Genomic DNA, 20,721 nt, shown 5'->3' with positions numbered 1-20,721 from the left:
CCTTGAATATTCATCGTGAAGGATGTAATAAGCAATTTAATAGACTATATAACCTATTCCAAAGCGTAGAAAATAGTGTCATCCATATGTTTTGGGTTATGATATCCATAGAGGTTATTTTTTTTCACGTAAGTGCTTCTAGAGAGAAGGTTCCAAGTTAAGCCAGGAACATTTATGCTGACAGCCTCTCATTAGCATTTTGTTGTTATTCACTTGCCAACTCGTGTCTGAATCTTTGTGACCACACAGACTTCAGGCCTCCCTGTCCCTCACCATCTCCCGGAGTTTGCCTAAGAACATGTCCATTGACTCGGTGATGCCAACCAACCATCTCACGCTCTGTCGCCCTCTTCTCCTTCTGCCTCCAGTCTTACCCAGTATCAGGGTTTTCTTCCATTGAGTCAGCTGTTGGCATCAGGTGGCCAAGGTATTGGAGTGGTTAATGCATTCATTCCCTTGTAGATGCATCAACTTGTTTGAGCACCTAGAACTGTTCATTTTATGTAGTGTGTGCTCCATAGGTATTTGTTGAATGAATGAACCTGTGAATGAGTGAGTTAGTCACTGGGCTCGGGGGTGGGGGGAAAAAGTTGACCCAAATAGGAATGATGGGAAAATGTCCTCGAGTCTGATATTGGAAATCTACCTTGCACCTCAATGGCAGCAATGGAAGATAGAAATGGCATCTGAAAGGGAGTTGTCTGAGAAAAAATTCAGCTTGCGAGTGGGTGGCCAGAAAGGACTCCTGGATGACAGCATGTTTTCATATGAGCAGTGTGGCGGTCTGGAAGCCAAGATTCAGAAAAGGGAAAGAGAGTGCATTTTCATGAGGTTAAAAAAAAAATGGCTGGAAATTTCACCAAGGGAAGACCTAGAGGCATAATATCAAGCTGTGGTGAGAATTCACTCAATGAATCAAGTTAGGAAGTATCCTGTCAATATCCTCTGGGGGAAACAGGAAATCTTCGAGTAGTCCCATTAGAGCAAGATGATAAGCAGAAAAAACGACCCCTCCCCTGGCCTCAAAGATGTCCATGTTTGAATCCTCAAAACCTGTGAAGAAGTTACCTTGCATGGACCCCTTGATCCCCAATCCCGAGCCTCTGGAAGAAGTTACTTGTGAACGGGACTTTGAAGGTGTGAGAAAGTTAAGGAACTTGCATTGTGTAGAGGCTATCCCGGCTTAATTCCGCAAGGGTCCTTGTAAGAGGGAGGCAGGAGGTTCAGAGTCAGAGAAGGAGCTGTGAGGATGGAAGCAGAGATCAGCAAAAAGCATGACCCGGGGACTTCCCTGGTGGTCCAGTGGCTAAGACTCCATGCTCCCAATACAAGGTTCTATCCCTGGTCAGGGAGCTAGATCTCACATGCTGCCACTACGAGTTTGAATCTTTAGCCAAAACTAAAGATCCCTCAAGACACAACTAAAGGTCCCGCTTGCTTTGTTGCAAGATCGAAGGTCCTGTCTGCTGTCGTTAAGACCTGGCACAGCCAAATAAATAAATATTAAATAAAAAAGACTAATAACGGGACCTGGAGTCAAAGAACGTGGGTAGCATCGAGAAGCAGCGAAAAGCTAGGAAATGGACACCTTGGCCTCCAATCCCGAGCCTCTGGAAGGAAATGCCAGTCTGCCAGCACCTTAATTTTATGCCTTTAACACTCCTTTCACACTTACGACCTCCAGAGGAGTAAGATGTTACATTGTGTGTTGATTTCAGCCCCTGAATGTGTGCAGCGGTTTCTTCCAGCAGCCAGGGAATCTAATGCGAATGAGCTAAGCTCCCACACAGGCATGCCTTTTCTCTTCCTGTGTCGCTTTGTTCCTGCCCAGGGTCCCCGCTCAGCATGACAAAGCAGCCTTGGGAGCTCCAGGGCGTTGAACTCGGTGTCCTGATTCCTACGGATGTCCACGCAGAGCCGTGTTGAAGCCTGAGCTGTTTTCAGAAACGACACCGCAGCCCGACCCTCTGAACCGCATCCTGTCTTGATCATTGGCCTACTGTTGCTATGGCGCCCAGATAATATGGTCCACACGTGTGTTTTTATTCCCGAGGGCAAAACCATCAGCTCACATATTCCAAGAAGGATGTGCCACTTGTCATCTTTATTCTGAGAATACAGATGTGCACTCTTTTCTTTTTTTCCCTTCCCCGAAATGTGTGTCAGAAAATCATTTCAGGAAGCCTTCAAAATATTTGGAAAGAAATGCAGTCGAAAACCGCGCAACTCTTTACACTGATCCCGTTAACCTTTGGCTTGCTAACCTTTACTTTCCTATTCTCCCAGAGAAACTCATCAATTGTTTTGCCAAAAATATAAAAGACATTAGCAAAGTGAACAGCCTCTATTTTCTTATCTTTCTCCTGTGTCCCGGATGAAAAATGATTTCCTTTAGATCATCATCAATAACGATGACATTTTCTGAGTTGGACAAAAAGCCACCATCAAACACATAACCTTCAAGGATTCACCAGAAGGCAGAGATTTTTCTGCTGCACTTTTGTTATTCCTGTTTTTTAATGACATAGACACGGTTAGGTTCTTTGGTTGACTGTGGAAAACATCACAGATTCTTTAGATTTCGGTGAAAGTAGAGAGATCCCACTGAGTCCCCAGTTTAATGTGAAGCACTCGGGATTTTTGTTTCCCCTTAACGTCCACCCTGTGTGAAGCCGGACAGACACAAAGATGTATTGTAGGTGGTTCTTGTTTTGAAACTGGGGCTTGTCATAAAAAAGAAATTAGAGACACACAATCGCTGTGACGCCACCTTCTTGATCCTGGGGCGTAAACCAACTACCCCCACAACCCCAAGCCCAGACAGTCTTATCTTTAACTCGCCTGAAAGCTCAACAGTGATGGGTGAGCTTTGATCTAACAGAATTCCTGTTTTTGTTTTTTTTTTTTTCAGGACCACAGAGAAATTTTGTGCAGGTGCTTGTGTGACTTATGACTTAAGGGGATCATGCCTGTGATTCCACTTTTTGTCATTGTCCACAGAGACAGCTGAGGTCCCAGATGAGGACCTAGGTGGCAGGCATCACGGGGTCTCCCCATGGTGAAACTTGTCCACCTGGTTTACCTTGGCGTGAACGTTCTAAGATGTCGATTACAAGACTTAAAGACGCTGAACTGCTGTAAGAACTTTCCAAGATACTGGTCCTAAAAATGTCCAGTAATTTTTTTTTAATTGATTGATGTATTTGGCTGTTGTGCATCTTAGTTGCAGCATGAAGGTGTTGAGTTGCAGCACGTGGGACCTATTTCCCTGATCAGGGATGGAACCCAGGTCCTCTGCAGTGGGAACACAAAGTCTTAGCCTCCGGACTGCCAGGGAAGCCCTCTATATTGTTTGATTATATGATGCTTTAGCTTGTTTCAGGGTGCTATGAGAGAATGTACTGTAGACTGGGGACCTATAAAAAAGCATCTCTTTCTCATCTGTTTGGAAGCAGAAAGTCCAAGACCAAGACCCAGCTGATATGGGTCCTGGTGATACTTCTCCTCCTGGTTCATAGATGGTCGGCTTCGCAGGGCGTCCTCACATGGTGGAAATTGCCAGGGAGCTCTCTGGGGGTCTCTCTTATAAGGACACTAATTCTGTTCATGGGGCTCCACCCTCATGACCTCGTGACCTCCCAAGCGTACCACCTCCAGATGCCCTCACGTTGCAGGTGAGGGCTTCAACCTGTGGATCTCGCTCTGAGGGACACAGACCTTCAGCACACAGCAAATAATGATGAGAGGAAGATGAAGTAGGACAGGAGAGGGGAATACGACGTGCACGTCAGAAGCCAACCTTAGGAAGGTCTGTTCCCTAAACGTGTGTCCAGTGCCTTCCTACGTGCTTGACAGGAGTCATACACATTCCAGTGCTGAAGTCAGGGTGCTGGTGAGAGTTTGTGTTGGATAACATCTTAGCATGGCTGCCAAGAACTTTTCGAAAAGTTGTGGTTCAGTCGCTCGGTCGTGTCCGACTCTTTGCGACCCTGTGGACTGCAGCACGCCAGGCTCCTCTGTCCATAGGATTCTCCAGGCCAGAATACTGGAGTGGGTTGCCATTTCCTTCTCCTGGGGATCTTTCCACCCCAGGGACCGAACCCACATCTCCTGCATTGCACGTGGATTCTTTACCTATTGAGTCATTCAGTTCAGTTCAGTTCAGTCACTCAGTCGTGTCCGACTCTTTGCGACCCCATGAATCACAGCACACCAGGCCTCCCTGTCCATCACCAACTCCCAGAGTTCACTCAAATTCATGTCCATTGAGTAGGTGATGCCATCCAGCCATCTCATCCTCTGTCATCCCTTCCTCCTCCTGCCCCCAATCCCTCCCAGCATCACAGTCTTTTCCAATGAGTCAACTCTTCGCATGAGGTGGCCAAAGTATTAGAGCTTCACCTTCAGCATCAGTCCTTCCAATGAATATTCAGGACTGATGTCCTTTAGGATGGACTGGTTGGATCTCCTTGCAGTCCAAGGGCCCCTTGAGAGTCTTCTCCAACACCACAGTTCAAAAGCATCCATTCTTCGGCGTTCAGCCTTCCTTATGGTCCTGCTCTCACATCCGTACGTGATAAAAGCATATGCGTAAAGTCTACATGATTACATCTTCATTTCTGGGAAAACCCAAGGGAAAATTAAGTCTGGGGTGGCGGTGTGACATATTCTACAGTACCAGTGTGAAAATTGAACTCATCTGTCACTATGACACAAACAAAGAGAGACTAAAGCCATTTAGGGCGAAGAGCAAAGAGGGCAGCGTTTGGTGTATTTCTGCTAATCATGACATTTAAAAAAATATTTGTAGTTATTTATTGCTTTGGGTCTTGGTTTCATCACATGAGGCCTTTTGTTTTGGCTCCTGGACTCTCTAGTTGTGACCCGTGGACTCAGTAGCTGTGGCAGGCAGGCTTAGTAGGATCCTCCCTGATCAGGGACTCAAACCCGAATCCCCAGCTTTGCAGCATGTATTCTTTTAAATTTAATTATTTACTGATTCGTTTTCGGCTGTGCTGGGTCTTCATTACTTCTCTCAGAATTTCTCCAGTTGTGTTGAGCTCTAGACGAGCACAGGCTCAGTAGTTGTGACACAGCTTCATTCCCTTGAGGCAGGTGGCATCTTCCCTGACCAGGGGTTGGACCAGCCCCTTTGCCCCTGCATTGGCAGGCAGATTCTTATCCCCTGGACCACCAAGCAAGTCCCCATGATGACGTTTTTTTTTTGGATGAGAGAGGAAAAACACTGGAATATGGTGTTTCGTGTTGTCTTCAACCATTTTTGAACATATGATTTGATTCTTCTTGATTTTCGTCCTCAATATTCAGCCTGTCTGTAAAAGATGTAGTTTGGGAGTTTAAGCAGGGAGTGAGTCCACGGAGAACAAGAAACTTCAGGGTCTGTGTGCTAACGTCCCAGACGGCTCTGGGTTGGCCGCAGAGAACAGGGCTACATGAAGATGGAGATGAAATGTATGTACTCCAGTACTCTTGGGCTTCCCTGGTGGCTCAGCTGGTAAAGAATCTGCCTGCAATGTGGGAAACTTGGGTTCAGTCCCAGGGTTGGGAAGATCCCCTGGAGAACAGAACAGCTACCCACTCCAGTGTTCTTGCACTTCCCTGGTGGCTCAGCTGGTAAAGAATCCCCCTGCAATGCAGGAGACTCTGGTTCGATTCCTGGGTTGGGAAGATCCCCTGGAGAAGGGATAGGCTATCCACCCTAGTATTCTTGGGCTTCCCTGGTGGCTCAGCTGGTAAAGAAACTGCCTGCAATGTGGGAGACATGGGTTAAGTCCCTGGGTTGAGAAGATCTCCTGGAGAATGGAATGGCGACCCCACTCCGGTATTCTGGCCTGGAGAATTCCATGGACTCTGTAGTCCATGGGGTCGCAAAGAGTCAGACACGACTGAGCGACTTTCACTTTAATTTCACTTCTTCACACGCGGCCTGTGTGTGGTCCTCCTGATGGACCGGCACTGAGATGGTCTGAGATGTGGGATCCTTTGCCACAATGCAAAGAAACTGTACGGGACTAAAAATAACTGCATTCACATGTATGCGTGCGTGTTCAGTCGCGTCAGTCGTGTCTGACTCTGCGACCCCATGGACTGTAGCCTGTCAGGCTCCACTGTCCATGCGATTCTCCAGGCAAGAATGCTTGGCATGGGTTGCCAGGCCCTCCTCCAGGGGATCTTCCTGACCCATGGATTGAACTCATGTCTTTTACGCCTCCTGCATTGACAAGCAGGTTCTTTACCTTGAGTTCCTCCTGGGAAGCCTGCACGCATGCGCACGTAGAGTGAATTCTGGACAAACGATCTGAAAAAAAGACCAAAAAACTCAACTGCCACTTCTAAGGAGTCTGGAGCAAAAGCAGGGTACTGTGTGTGCCCCCCGCACACAATACCACCTACAGGATGGGCACAGCACCTAAGCCACGCCTCCAGCCTGACCCCAGGACATGCCCCTACCTGTGTTCGTAAGAGGAACCAGCTCACCTCCATTAGGGACCTCCATTAGCAACCAAGGGACCCCGTTTTTTGTTCTCCCTCCCCTCCATGTTGCTGCTGCAGGGGCCCAAATAAAGCCTTGTCTGCATTTTTGCATCTTTCCTCTCATCAATTTCTATTGATTACAGAGGCTAAGTGTGTGCATGTGTACTCTGTCGTCAATCAGACTCTTTGCAACCCCATGGAGCATAGCATACCAGGCTCCTCTGTCCATGGGATTCCCTAGGCAAGAGTACTTGGCGTGGGTTGCCATGCCCTCCTCCAGGGAATCTTCCTGACCCAGGGATCGAACCCGCATCTCCTGCATTGGAAGGCAGATTCTTTACCACTGAGCCACCCAGGAAGCCCTCTGGTTACGAGAAAAAGTTCTAAGATTGTCTTTTCTATTAGCTCATGATGCTAGATTTGAGGCTGAATGTTAAAATGACTGGAGAGAGACTTTTATATATTTCTGTTCATCATGTAGAATTACCACTGCTTCTGGCCCTTCTGATTAATATAAACATTCTCAGGAATTCTCTGGTGGTCCAGCGGTGAAGGGTCCACCTTTTAATTCAGGAGACACAGCTTGGATCCCTGATTCAGGGAACCAAGATCCTGCATGCCATGGGGGCGACTCGGCCCTCATACCCCACAGCGCACACACTACAGCCAGAGAAACCGTGGGATGCAGCTGAGACCCGCTGAAGCCAAATAATTCATAAACATGTTTTTTCTTATTTCCTAAGAGTCCACGATGCTACCTTTCGGGTTGGGTGCTAGAACGATTGGCCAGCTATGGTAGGGGAGGGGAGAGGGTCGTAGACTTCTCTCCAGACACACACTGAGAAGGAGGAGGAATTCTCCAAAAAAAACTCTTCTGCCTGGGAAGAAGTTGGGGGACAGGGTGGTGGTATCTTCCATTAATATTGCATTAGTGGCTAACTGGCTGTTTTGTCTTTCAGTCATGTCTGACTCTTTGCAATCTGCCCGCCAGGCTCCTCTGTCCATGGGCTTCTCCAGGCGACAGTACTGGAGTGGGGAGACATGCCCTCCTCCAGGGAATCTTTCTGACTCGGGGATCGAACCCGCATCTCTGATGTCTCGTGCATTGGCAGACGGGTTCGTTACTGCTGAAACCACCTGGGAAGTGATGTTGCCTTAAGTGTGTCCTGATTACGGAAGCATGCTGCCTAGATACTGTTTTTTTTTTTTTTTTCTCTTTTGGCCATGCTATGCAGCATGTGGGATCCTACATTTTTGACGTAAGGAGCTCTGTTTCTCAGACGCTGCTTTTAGAAAAAACCAAAACACACCCCTTTAATATATTGCAGTTGTTCCAAAGACATCAGTATTCACCCCTGCCAGCACTTAAATCGTCTTCATTTTTACTATTCTCCTCTCTTACTTCTTTTCAACTCTTTATGATTTTTTTTTCCTGTGCATGTTTTCCTGCTACAAATGTGTGTGTGGCTCTTTGCTACTTCTCAGTGTTTTTCTGTTTATCCAGCAACTCTGGGATCCTTCCAAGGAGAGCTGTATAAAATAAAGAACAATAGTGACTATGTTTACAGTACTTCTCTGCAATTTCAGGAGCATCGTGTAAGAAGACACAGAGAAGCCAGGGACAAAAGGGTTTGTTTGCGTGTTCGAGTTCTGTCTATAAAACGAGACAAGCCAGCTTCCCTGCCCCCCGCCCCCGCCCACGTGTGAAGGATTCATAGGTTATTTTTTTCTGTGTAAGTATGCATTTAGTGCCTGAATGTATTTCACCCTTGGATACGTTCAATTTATCTTCATTTTACAGCTTATTCTGTTAATTAGAAAAGGTTATAAGATTAATAACTAGTCATGGCTAATGCGTTCGGTGGACTGCACCATCAGCTTGATGAGAGGTTAACTACCCCCCAAAAAAGGGACATAAATGATTGGTTCATATGCATCGTATCAAGCATTTGATGAAGTGCACGGCAGACAGAGTGCTTGAGTCTGCAATGGTCTTTTAATGATTTTGAAAATCATCTGAACATCAAAAATGCAATTATATTCCATGTGCATAATAAACAGAGTCTCTTTGGAAGAGCACGCTGTTATTGACTGAGAAAGTGCAAGTCATTAGAATGGATTCTAGATATGGCTTCTAATAATAATGCCAATGACATTAATAGCTGTAACCAGAGAACTTCATACTTGTGTAGAGTTTTACCATTACCGAGAGATTTCTTCCATGGATTCACATCAGTTCAGTTCAGTCACTCAGTCATGTCCAACTCTTTGCTACCACATGGACTGCAGCACACCAGGTCTCCCTGTCCATCACCAACTCCCGGAGCTTGCTCAAACTCCTGTCCATCTCGTCGGTGATGCCATCCAACCATCTCATCCTCTGTCGTCCCCTTCTCCTCCTGCCTTCAATCTTTCCCAGCATCAGGGTCTTTTCCAATGAGCCAGGTCTTTGCATCAGGTGGCCCAGAGTATTGGAGTTTCAACATGGATTCACATGTGGGCAGATATTTCACAGACAGGTCATCCACTTGTTTTTCATAGCAGTTAAAACACTGATTTAAGATCATACACGAGGTTGAAAACTCAAACTAAGCCCTTTTCTACTGCCTTGTGAGTGCCTTCCTCTTTATAGTATTAAACCACACAGCTTCCGGGAGAAGAAAACTGTATTTGCAAAATTACAGAGTTTGGGTGTAGCACATTAAATCAGCAACAAAGAAAAAAAAATTAATCGTGTATTCGGAAGTTTGACAAAAAGTGCTCTTGATGAAATAATGACCGCCTTCCCCATTTAGCTGAGCACTGTTGACAAGTGTCAGAGAAGATGAAACACAGAGGAAGTGAATCGTTGTCGACTGATGTCTGGCAGCTTTGCCATAACTGAAAATGAGGCTGGGGACCCTCTTGCTGGCTTGCGCTGGCTGCCTTCTTGCTGTGTCCTCACGCAGGGAAGAGAGAGATGGCGAGAGAGAGAGAGTAAGCTCTCTGTTATCTCTTCTTATAAGGACACTAATCCCATGGAGGGGGGCCCATCCTCATGACCTGCTGTAACCCTGACCACCTCCCAAAGTCCTCCGTCTTTAAATACCAGCGCATGGGGGAGTTATGGCTTTCCTCTATGCATTTAGGACGTGTACAGTTCAGTCCATGGCAAACCCTCTACCTCTCAGTTTCTCAGACAGTAAAGAATATGCCTGCAATGCAGGAGACCCGGATTCGACTCCTGGGCTGTGAAGATCTGCTGGAGAAGGGAGTGGCAACCCACTCCAGTCTTCTTGCCTGAAAAATCCCGTGGACAGAGCAGGAGCCTGGCAGGCTACATACAGCCCATGGGGTCACAAAGAGTCAGACACGACTGAGCAACTAACACATGCTCTATAGTAGATAATTTCCGAAAACATCTAATCTGTGATTATTTGCTTTATATATATATATTTTAACAACACTTAAAAATTTTTATTTTACTCATTTGGCTGCACTGGGTCTTGGTTGAGGTATGTGGGATCTTTGATCTCCACTGCACCATGTCAGATGTTTAGTTGCGCCAAGTGGGATCTTTTTTAGTTGAAGAACACAATCTTCATTGTCACATTCAGGGTCCAGTTCCTCGGCCAGGGATCCAACCCAGGCCCCGTGATTACAACCTTGGAATCTTGGCCGCTGGACAACCAGGCAGGGTCCCTCGTATTACACATTTAGACGGGTCTGACTTACCTTTCAGGGTACCTTCATTCACGCACCCTCCAAGCATGTGATACATCTCATCCTACATTCCCCTTCCACCTACTGTGTAATTGCATTTTTAAGCACCACAAATTTAAAATTTTAATGGTACAACATTTGGAAAGGTAGGAATGTGACTTCTGATACATTTCTGCTCATTAGTATAATACAGGAACCGGTTTTACAGAAGAAACCACACAAGGATGTTGGTAACAGTGTTCAACATGCTGGCATTTTGAAAAAAAAGAAAGGTTTGCAAGTTTCCGCTTAGTAGCTAATAACACTACCTTAATTGAATGTTACTTTTTTTCTGATGATTTCAGACTTTATATGTCAAGGTAAGAAAAAGAAAACGGCAATTGCCATATCTTTCCTGTCTCATAACTGATAAACAGCTGGTTTAGCAAAAGAAAGTTGCTCAGTCGTGCCTGATTCTTTGCGACCCCATGGACTATACAGTCCATGGGATTCTCCAGGCCAGAATACTGGAGTGGGTAGCCGTTCCCTTCTCCAGGGGATCTTCCCAACCCAGAGGTTGAACCCAGGTCTCCCGCATTGCCAGTGGATTCTTTACCAGCTGAGCCACCAGGGAAGCTCAAGAATACTGGAGTGGGTAGCCTATCCCTTCTCCAGCAGATCTTCCTGACCCAGGAATCGAACTGGAGTCTCCTGCATTGCAGGTGGATTCTTTACCAACTGAGCTATCAGTGAAGCCGAAGGGAAAACAATAATGCTTTCCCATAGTCTATAATAATGTGGAAAGGAATTCAGCTGCAGTCAGTGGTGGGGTCTTCTTGGATGGTCAGAAAATACAACTTAGCTGTTGGCATTAGCATTCGGGAAGACAGATTTTTTTTGGAAAAAAAAAAAGAATAATATAAACCATTGGAATCTGTCACAAAAACACGCCACGTACAAGAGTGGTAAGCCATATTTTTAGATTTGAGATAAGAATGTTTGAATAGAACCCTCCATTTCTAACCACTCCCCCTCCCCTCACTCATGTGACTTGGGGAAATTCTCATCATACTGGTCATCATTGTTCATACATTAAATTCTATGATTTCCTTATTTATTGTTGGCTGTGCTGGGACTTTGTGCGGGCTTTTTCTCTAGTTGTGGTGAGCGGGGGGTAGTCTCTAGTTGGGGTGCAGGGGCTTCTGATTGTGGGGGCTTCTCTTGTCTGGAGCGCAGGCTCCAGGAATCACTGACTTCAGTACTTGTGACGTGTGAACTCAGTAGTCGTGGCCCCCCACGCTCTAGAGCACAGGCTCAACAGTTGTGACGCACGGGCTTTGTTGGTCTGAGGCATGTAGGATCTTCCCAGATGAGTGATGGAACCCCCGTCTTCTTCATTGGCAGGCGGACTCCTTAACACTGAGCCGCCAGGAAAGCCCCATTATTTATTACTGATCGCATTATTGATAACATTACCGGTTATCAGTCGCATTACTGATAACATCCACCAGCTACCAGAAAGTGTTGGTACGGTAGCAAATGAAAAACGGAAAAACACGTGTCTTTGAGTAATAAAAGCAATGCCAAGGAGCAAACATCGGCACTAAACAGTTATAGAGTAACCATCAAGCCAACTTTCAGTTTTTCAGTGCATTGTATCATCTAAGAGGAAACATGATTGAAAATTATTTTGTTAGGTTCTCACTGAATGACTTGGAGTCCTGAATATTCACCGGAAGGACTGATGCTGAACATGAAACTCCAATCCTTTGGCCACCTGATGTGAAGAACTGACTCATATGAAAAGACCTTGATGCTGGGAAAGATTGAAGGTGGGAGGGGAAGGGGCTGACAGAGGATGAGATGGTTGGATGGCATCACTGACTCAATGGACATGAGTTTGAGCAAGCTCCGGGAGTTGGAGATGGACAGGGAAGGCTGGCGTGCTGTGCTCCATGGGGTCGCAAAGAGTCGGACACGACTGAGCGACTGGACTGAACTGAACGGGCGTGTCATGCAATTAGCCTTCTGAATGATTGCCGCTGGATGGTATGTGAAGGGATCATTCACTTACAGCCCTTGCAGCCTGAAGACCATGTCATTATTTGCTACAAACGAAAAGGAAAGTTCATTCTTTCCCCCATCCTGAAGGCATATCTGTACGTTGTGAAGTAGAAAGACTTCATCAAAATTACGTTGCAGTTCCAATCTGTGTGTTACCCGTAATAAATCCTGAGAAATGTGGTGTGTTATCCAGCATGCTGGTGGATTGTGTGATGCGATCTTGACTTTGATGGATAGGTGCTTCTCAGAGATCATGATGTAATTTCCACTTTCATTTCCAGGACTTTAAAGATCTCTTGGCACTGCGGGGGGTGAAGACCTAGGAGGTTGCTATAAATACTCTGGGTTTGGCTGTGTACATTTTCATGGGTGAAAAAAAAACTTAGGGGCTTGAAGCAGAATACATCTTTTTTTAAAAATATATATAAATTTCTTTGTTTGTCCATGGCAGATGTTAGTTGTGCCACGCAGGATCTGTAGTGGCTTGCGAACTTTTAGTTGTCATGTGTGAGACCGAGTTTCCTGACCAGGAATCAAACCCGGGTCCCTTGCATTGGGAGGTCAGAGCCTTAAACTCTAGACCACCAAGGGGTGTCCCAAAACAGCACCCACTTATCATCTCATAGTTTCTGTGGGTCAGGAGTCCTACCATAGCTTCCCTGTGCCCTAAAACCCAGCATCTCTCACAAGGCGCTGGTTGGACTTGCGCCCTAAACTCAAGGTTTGACTGGGGAAGGATCTGCTGTCAAGCTCCTCCATGCATCCCGGGAGCTGTGGGACAGAGTTCTTCATCACTCAGCATTAGCTGGAGGCCAGCATGGGCTTCCCTCGTAGCTCAGTCTTTAAAGAATCTGCCTGCAATGCAGGAAACCTGGGTTTGATCCCCTAGTTGGGAAGATCCCCTGGAGGAGGAAATGGCAACCCAGTCCAGTATTCTTGCCAGGAGAATTTTATGGACAGAGGAGCCTGGCAGGCTATAGTCCATGGGGCTGCAAGAGTCAGACACGACTTGGCCACTAAACCACCAAGCACCACCCCCACCAAGGACTGGTTGGCATGGAGTTGAGTGTCTCCAGCCTGGTGCCTTGCGCCATCAAAGCTAGAAAGAGAGTCTGCTAGTAAGACAGAAAGTGAAAGTGCTTGTCGTTCAGTCATGTCTGAGTCTTTGCGACCCCATGGACTGTAGCCTGTCAGGCTCTTCTGTCCATGGGATTCTCCAGGCAAGAATACTGGAGTGGGTAGCCACTCCCTTCTGCAAGGGATCTTCCCGACCCAGGGATCAAACCCGGGTCTCCTGCATTGGCAAGGCGGATTCTTCACCATCTGAGTCACCAGGGAAGCCCAGTAAGATGGAAGTCAGAGTCATTTAAAAAGCTAGTTAGAGAGGTAATACTCATTGCCTTTGCAATATTCTGTTTGATGGATGTGTTTAGGTCCCAGCCCAGACCCCAGGAAAGGGTGTCCCCCAGAGACTTGAGTAGGAAGACACAGGATCATTCTGTGGGCGGTGGGGAGCACCTAAGAAGCCTGCCCTCCATAGACATCTACTCTCACTCACAAAATCCCCAAGTGACTGTAAAGACCAGCAAGATGAGGGAGCCGGCCAGATTTCATGGCAGATAAGCAAGACTGCGTAGACTGGAACCCTTCTCCTTAGCCACCTGTATTAGATGTGCCTACAGGCCCCTGCCTTTTGCTCTCTGTGGGTCCAGCCAACACAGGCAGGCTAACTGCTGAGCAGAGATTCAGCCCTGCACGTGACTCTGTCTGGTTTCCAGCACCAAGCTTACACCACGTAGAAATCAAGCAGGTCGCCCACGTTTCAAGAGCCCATCTCGTTTGCTGTGGGTGGTGGACCCCACCCGCCTTTGTGACCTTCAAAAGCACCGTGGGGGCCTGAGGAGATGAGACTTTCCTTTAAAAATGGGCTTCTGTGTCCATTTTACAAACGCCCCGGCACGGCCTGGCGCGACCACCTTGATATCTGAACCTCAGATCTTGCAAACCTGTTCAGCTGGGTGGTTTCCGAGTGGTCTGAAATGACAGTGCTTTTAGCCTTTTGGTGCTTTTATTTTTTTTTTTGCTTCTCCTAAAGCTGGAAAACCCTTTTATGATTGCTCTCTAGTCAAATAGTCACACTGGCCTGTGTTCTGAGGATGTGCTCTGCTTGCATTGATTTGGAGTAAGATAATCCCATGGCCTTAAACATGATTGCTTCTGGGAAAACGACAGGTCCCCAGGAGCCACGGAGACTAAGCTTTCATGTGGCCACGTCCACGATCCTGGCTGAGCGTCAGTTGAAAGTTTCTCTTTTCTTGGGTAAGAATTTCATACCCTGGAGGATTTAGCTCCATTTGCTGGGAAGCTGGCCGGTTAAGCTTTGTGTCCACTGGTTATTGGTACTTTTTCTCTCTGAATGCGGTGGTGGAAAAGGCCACGTCGGAATGCACCTTTGTTTCATTCGGGGATGATCCCTAGTTTTCCTTTCTGCTGTATTTCCCTGGAAGGGAAGCTGTACAAAATGACGGCTGTAAGGAATTTCTTAAATGAATTAACAGTGTGTGTATGTGTGTGCTTGGTCGCTCAGTCGTGTCTGACAAGTTGCATCCCGATGGACTGTAGCCCTCCAGGCTCCTCTGTCCATGGGGGTCTCCAGGCAAGAACACTGGAGTGGGTTGCCATGCCCTCCTCCAGGGGATCTTCTCTGCCTAGGGATCGAACCTGGGTCTCCTGCATTAGCAGGTGGGTTCTTTACCACTGAGCCACCTACGAATCCTCTAAGGATGAACCAATGCTGCGCTCACAAGAATTCATTCTCCCGTGACCCGCTTTCAACCTCATTTTCCAAGTAATCAGATCCTTCCTGACAAACTGCAGTTTTTACTTCCCTTCTTTTTTGATTCAGGGAGTCCACTGAAATTTTTCATTTCATGTTGAAATGCAAGCAGATGCAATAAAAGTTGAGTCCGTAAGGAAGCGTTTTCAGAATGATGCTAATAAGTTAAACCAGCGTTTTGCATTCTGGGATACAGCCCACTTGGTTATGATAATTAGCATTATTTTAATACACCAGTGGAGGTGTTTGCTAAAATTTTCTTTAGGCTTTGTTTTGTTCTCTTTTGGATCTGCTGAGGGAAACTGACCTGGTAATATTCTTCCTCACGCTGCCTTGTCAGATATTAGAATGAAGATTATCTCAGCATTATAAAATGATTTATTGAGTGTTCCCTTCTCTGTTATCCATAAGAGTTTGAATAAAATTAATTACTTGTTCCTTGAATGCCTTAGAACACTCATTGATGAACCCATGTGGACCAGCGATTTCTTTCTGGAAATATTTGACTGGGAATTCGACTGACTCAGACAGTCAAGAATCTGCCTGTCAATGCAGGAGACAGGGATTTAATCTCCCTGGGTCAGGAAGATCCCCTAGAGGAGGGCATGGCAGCCCACTCCTGTATTCTTGCCTGGGAAATCTCATGGACAGTGGAGCCTGGTGGGCTACAGTCCATGGGGTTGCAAAGAGTCGAACAAGACTGAGCGACTAACACTTTCACTTTTTCACTTTTTATTTCAGCAGTCTTATGCATCTATGACTCCAAGTATTCTATTTATTCTCTGTTTTCAAGTTGCATCTTTCCAGGGGATTATTATCGTAATGGTTTTCCTGTTATCTCTTTAATGCTGTAAGATCTTATGGTATTCTCTTTTTCATTTCTTCTGCTACTGCTGCTACGTCGCTTCAGTCGTGTCTGACTCTGTGCGACCCCATAGATGGCAGCCCACCAGGCTCCCCCATCCCTGGGATTCTCCAGGCAAGAACACTGGAGTGGGTTGCCATTTCCTTCTCCAATGCATGAAAGTGAAAAGTGAAAGTGAAGTCGCTCAGTCGTGTCCGACTCCCAGCGACACCATGGATTGCAGCCTACCAGGATCCTCTGTCCGTGGGATTTTCCAGGCAAGACTACTGGAGTGGGGTGCCATTGCCTTCTAATTTTGGTTATCTCTACCTTCCATCTCTCCCTATTGAACAGACTTGCTGATCTGTTTATTCACTGGACTTTAGAAAGAACCAGCTTCTGTTTTTGTCAATTGAACCTGCTATATATTTATTTGGAGAAGGAAATGGCAACCCACTCCAGTATTCTTGCCTGGAGAATTCCGTTGACAGAGGAGCCTGGAGGGCTACAGTCTATGGGGTCACCGAGAATCAGACACGACTAAGCAGCTAACACACACACACACACAGACACTTATTTTCTACTAAAGTAAACAATGCTCATATCTGTATATTTCCTTCCTTCTCAATTACTAATTTTTAACTTTTTAAGATGGCGATGAGTTTGTGAGTTTTCAGTCTTTCCTCTTCGCTAATACACACTTATCCCCTCAATACTATTCTGGTCTCATCTAAACATTTGGTATGTACTCTTCACATCATTCATTCAAAAATATTTTCTAATTTCAGTGACATTTTCCCCATTTATCTGTGGATAATGCAGACTTTCAAAACGTTTCCAAGCATATGGAGATTTCAAAGTTAGTTGCATGGCGGTCAGAGATCTGCAGTATACTATTTTCAGTCTTTTGAAATATATTAAGATTTGGTTTTTGGTGCCACAGTTTGATAGTTTTCTGTATTCCTGCAGAGAGTATGTACTTCTATATATTTTAAAGTATTTATTTATAATGTATACATATTTAATAGATAAATATTTTAAAAATATGTATTTATTTGACTGCATCAGGTCTTAGGTGTGATATGTGGGTTCTTTGATGTACCTGCAGAGAGTATGTACTTCTTTATATATTTTTTAAATATTTGTTTATTTATTTATCTGGCTGGGTCAGGTCTTAGGTGTGATATGTGGGTTCTTTGATGCATCGTTCAGGATCTTTTGTTGGGGTGCACGGATTCTCTTTTGTAGCTCATGGGTTCAGTAGTTGTGGTGGGCAAGCTCAGTTGTCCCTAAGCACATGGGATCTTAGTTCCCTGAGCAGGGATCGAACCCTGCATTGCAAGGCAGATCCTTAACTACTCAATCACCAGGGAAGTCCCGAACAGAGGGTGTACTTTTGATTCGTATTGCAGTATGGCGCTAGTGGTAAAGAAACCACCCACCATTGCAGGAGATGTAAGAGCCACAGGTGCAAGCCCTGGGTGGGGAAGATGCCCTGGAGGAGGGCGTGGCAACCCACTGCATTATTCTTGCCTGGAGAATCCCATGGACAGAGGAGCCTGGCGGGCTACAGTCCATGGGGTCACAGAGAGTCAGACACGACTGAAGTGACTTAGCATGCATAAAATAATATATATATATATATACATATATATATGTCTGCTATATCAAATGCACACATATATATACATATAGATATGTATATATATATATATATATATATATATATATACAGACATATATATATACATATATAAAATCCCATGGATGGAGGAACCTGTTAGGCTGCAATCCATGGGGTCGCTAAGAGTCGGACACGACTGAGCGACTTCACTTTCACTTTTCACTTTCATGCATTGGAGAAGGAAATGGCAACCCACTCCAGTGCTCTTGCCTGGAGAATCCCAGGGGCAGGGAAGCCTGGTGGGCTGCCGTCTATGGGGTCGCACAGAGTCGGACACGACTGAAGCGACTTAGCATAGCATAGCATGTGTTTGCAATCAAATGCAGACAAATTCAATGATTCAAATGAATCATTGAATCATTCTGTTATCCTCTATTCTTAGTAAAATTTTTATCTGCTGAGGCTTATCCTTTACTGGAAAAGATACATTAAACTCCTGCGTGATAGTTACAGATTTGTCTATAACTCCATTTAGTTCTTTCAAGGCTTTGTGTCTTTTAAGCCTTTGCTGTGTTTTTCTCACCGCTTGTTTATCTAGCAATGAGTCATTCTTAAAATGTGTTTTGCCCGAAAATACAACCACACTAGGTTTGAGAGAACTCCGGGAGTTGGTGATGGACAGGGAGGCCTGGCGTGCTGCAATTCATGGGGTCGCAAAGAGTCAGACACAACTGAGCGACTGAACTGAACTGAGGTTTTGTATGTTTGGAATTTGCAACAAGGTTTCTTTTCTTCCCCAGATTCCCCTCCCTCCCTTTGTGTATGTTTATTTTAGGCATGAAAGTCCTGTTACCTGTGTGAGTCATTCACTGCTGCTGGACTTTTGGGCTGTGGTCTATGTTCGCCTCTTGTTAATCAAGCTGATCTGAGCATTCAGGTGTAAGTCTGGTGTGGACACACACTTTTATTTCTCTTGGATGAGTATTCTGGTTTAGGACGGCTGGTTGTATATTTGACTGTATAAGAAATGGCTACCACTCTCTGCAGGAGGATTACCTCATATCGGTCTGTGTATTCTGCTTATACAAGAGAAATATTTTGATTCTGACCACCTCTGACTCATGTCAGAATAAGGAAAATAAAGGAGCCAAGTCTTTGAAAGACAGACATGCCATTCCTGAGGGCAACGCTTTGGGGGCAGGGTACCCACAGGAGGTTTGCCTGCCCTGGTGACCATGAGCTGAGAGTTGGGAAAGACCAGAGAAATCAGTCTGAATCTCATTCACCCTGCCCTATACAACTTGTCTCACTCACTTGATGACGGTCTGAGGCTCAGCTAACTCCCAGAGATGTATCAGAAGATGCTCAGCATCTCCGATAGTGGTCCAGCAGGTGTCAGCTCCTGAGGATTCATGACATCCCTTCCACGTGTGTGCCTGATAAGTCGATTCAGTGGTGTCGGACTCTCTCTGACCCCGTGGACTGTAGCCCACCATGCTCCTCTGCCCATGGGGATTCTCCAGGCAAGAACACTGGAGTGGGTTGCCCGTTCGTCCCCCAGGGCATCTTCCCGACCCAAGGATCGAACCTGTGTCTCTTGCATCTGCTTGTTGTAGCTTCTCTCACTGTGGAGCATGGGCACGTGCCAATCTGGTACACGTTCCCAGTATTTGTGGCACACGGGCTTTGTTCCTCCATGGCATGTGGAATCTTCATGCCCACGGGGATCAGACCCATGTTCCCAGCATTGACACGCGGAGTCTTAACCACTGGACGGCCAAGAAGGTCCTAGTGTCTGTTACCATTTTAAGAGCTGGTTTTCAAGAGGGTTTCAGTAAGTCAGAATATTATTAACACATGTTTTCAGTTAATGGATTTTATCTTTTAGAACTGTTTTAATTTTGCAGAAAACTTGGGCCAACCATATAGAGTTTTTCCTTCCCTGTTTTTAGGAGTTTTTGTGGTTATTAACGTCCTTAGTCCATGGGGCACATTTGTGCAGTTCGTGAACTAGTATTGATACATTTTGATTAGTGAACCCTCCTAGTTTAATTTCTGTTCTTTTTTTTGGGGGGGGATTGTACAGTTCTGTGAGTTTGGGAGAAGGAAATGGCAACCCACTCCAGTGTTCTTGCCTGGAGAATCCCAGGGATGGGGGAGCCTGGTAGGCTGCTATCTATGGGGTCACACAGAGGCGGACACAACTGAAGCAACTTAGCAGCAGCAGCATCAGTGGGTTTGGGAGAATGCATAGTATCACATTGGAGAAGGCAATGGCACCCTACTCCAGTACTCTTGCCTGGCAAATCCCATGGACGCAGGAGCCTGGTGGGCTGCAGTCCATGGGGTCGCTGAGAGTCAGACATGACTGAGCAAGTTCACTCTCACTGTTCACTTTCATGCATTGGAGAAGGAAATGGCAACCCACTCCAGTGTTCTTGCCTGGAGAATCCCAGGGACGGGGGAGCCTGGTAGGAGGCCGTCTATGGGGTCGCACAGAGTCGGACAAACTGAAGCGACCTAGCAGCAGCAGCAGCATAGGATCATATATTCAACATTTGTCGTCTCTGTATTTAGTTACCCAGTCACATCCAGCTCTTTGCCACACCATGAACTGGAACCCCCCAGGCTCCTCTGTCCATGGGATTTCCCAGACAAGAATACTGGGGTGGGTAGCCATTCCCTTCTCCAGGGGATCGTCCCAACTCAGGAACGGAACCCACGTGTGCTGTATTGTCAGACGGGTTCTTTACTACTGAGCCACCAGGGCAGCCCATCTCCACCACCGCAGAATACAAATATCTGTTAACTAAGGAGACTTGTGAGAAGCTGACTATATAAACTAAGACACGTCGAGGGATCACCCTGTACTGCTGCTGCTGCTGCTGCTGCTGCTGCTAAGTCGCTTCAGTCGTGTCCGACTCTGTGCGACCCCATAGATGGCAGCCCACCAGGCTCTGCCGTCCCTGGGATTCTCCAGGCAAGAACACTGGAGTGGGTTGCCATTGTCTTCTCCAATGCATGAAAGTGAGAAGTGAAAGTGAAGTAGCTCAGTCGTGTTCGACTCTAGTGACCCCATGGACTGCAGCCTACCAGGCTCCTCCGTCCATGGGATTTTCTAGGCAAAAGTACTGGAGTGGGGTGCCATTGCCTTCACCCTGTACAGGAGACACAAAT

Source organism: Bos taurus, chromosome X (genome assembly GCF_002263795.3).
Source record: "Bos taurus isolate L1 Dominette 01449 registration number 42190680 breed Hereford chromosome X, ARS-UCD2.0, whole genome shotgun sequence".
Lineage (NCBI taxonomy): Eukaryota > Metazoa > Chordata > Mammalia > Artiodactyla > Bovidae > Bos > Bos taurus.
Note: the sequence above shows the minus strand (reverse complement) of the source record.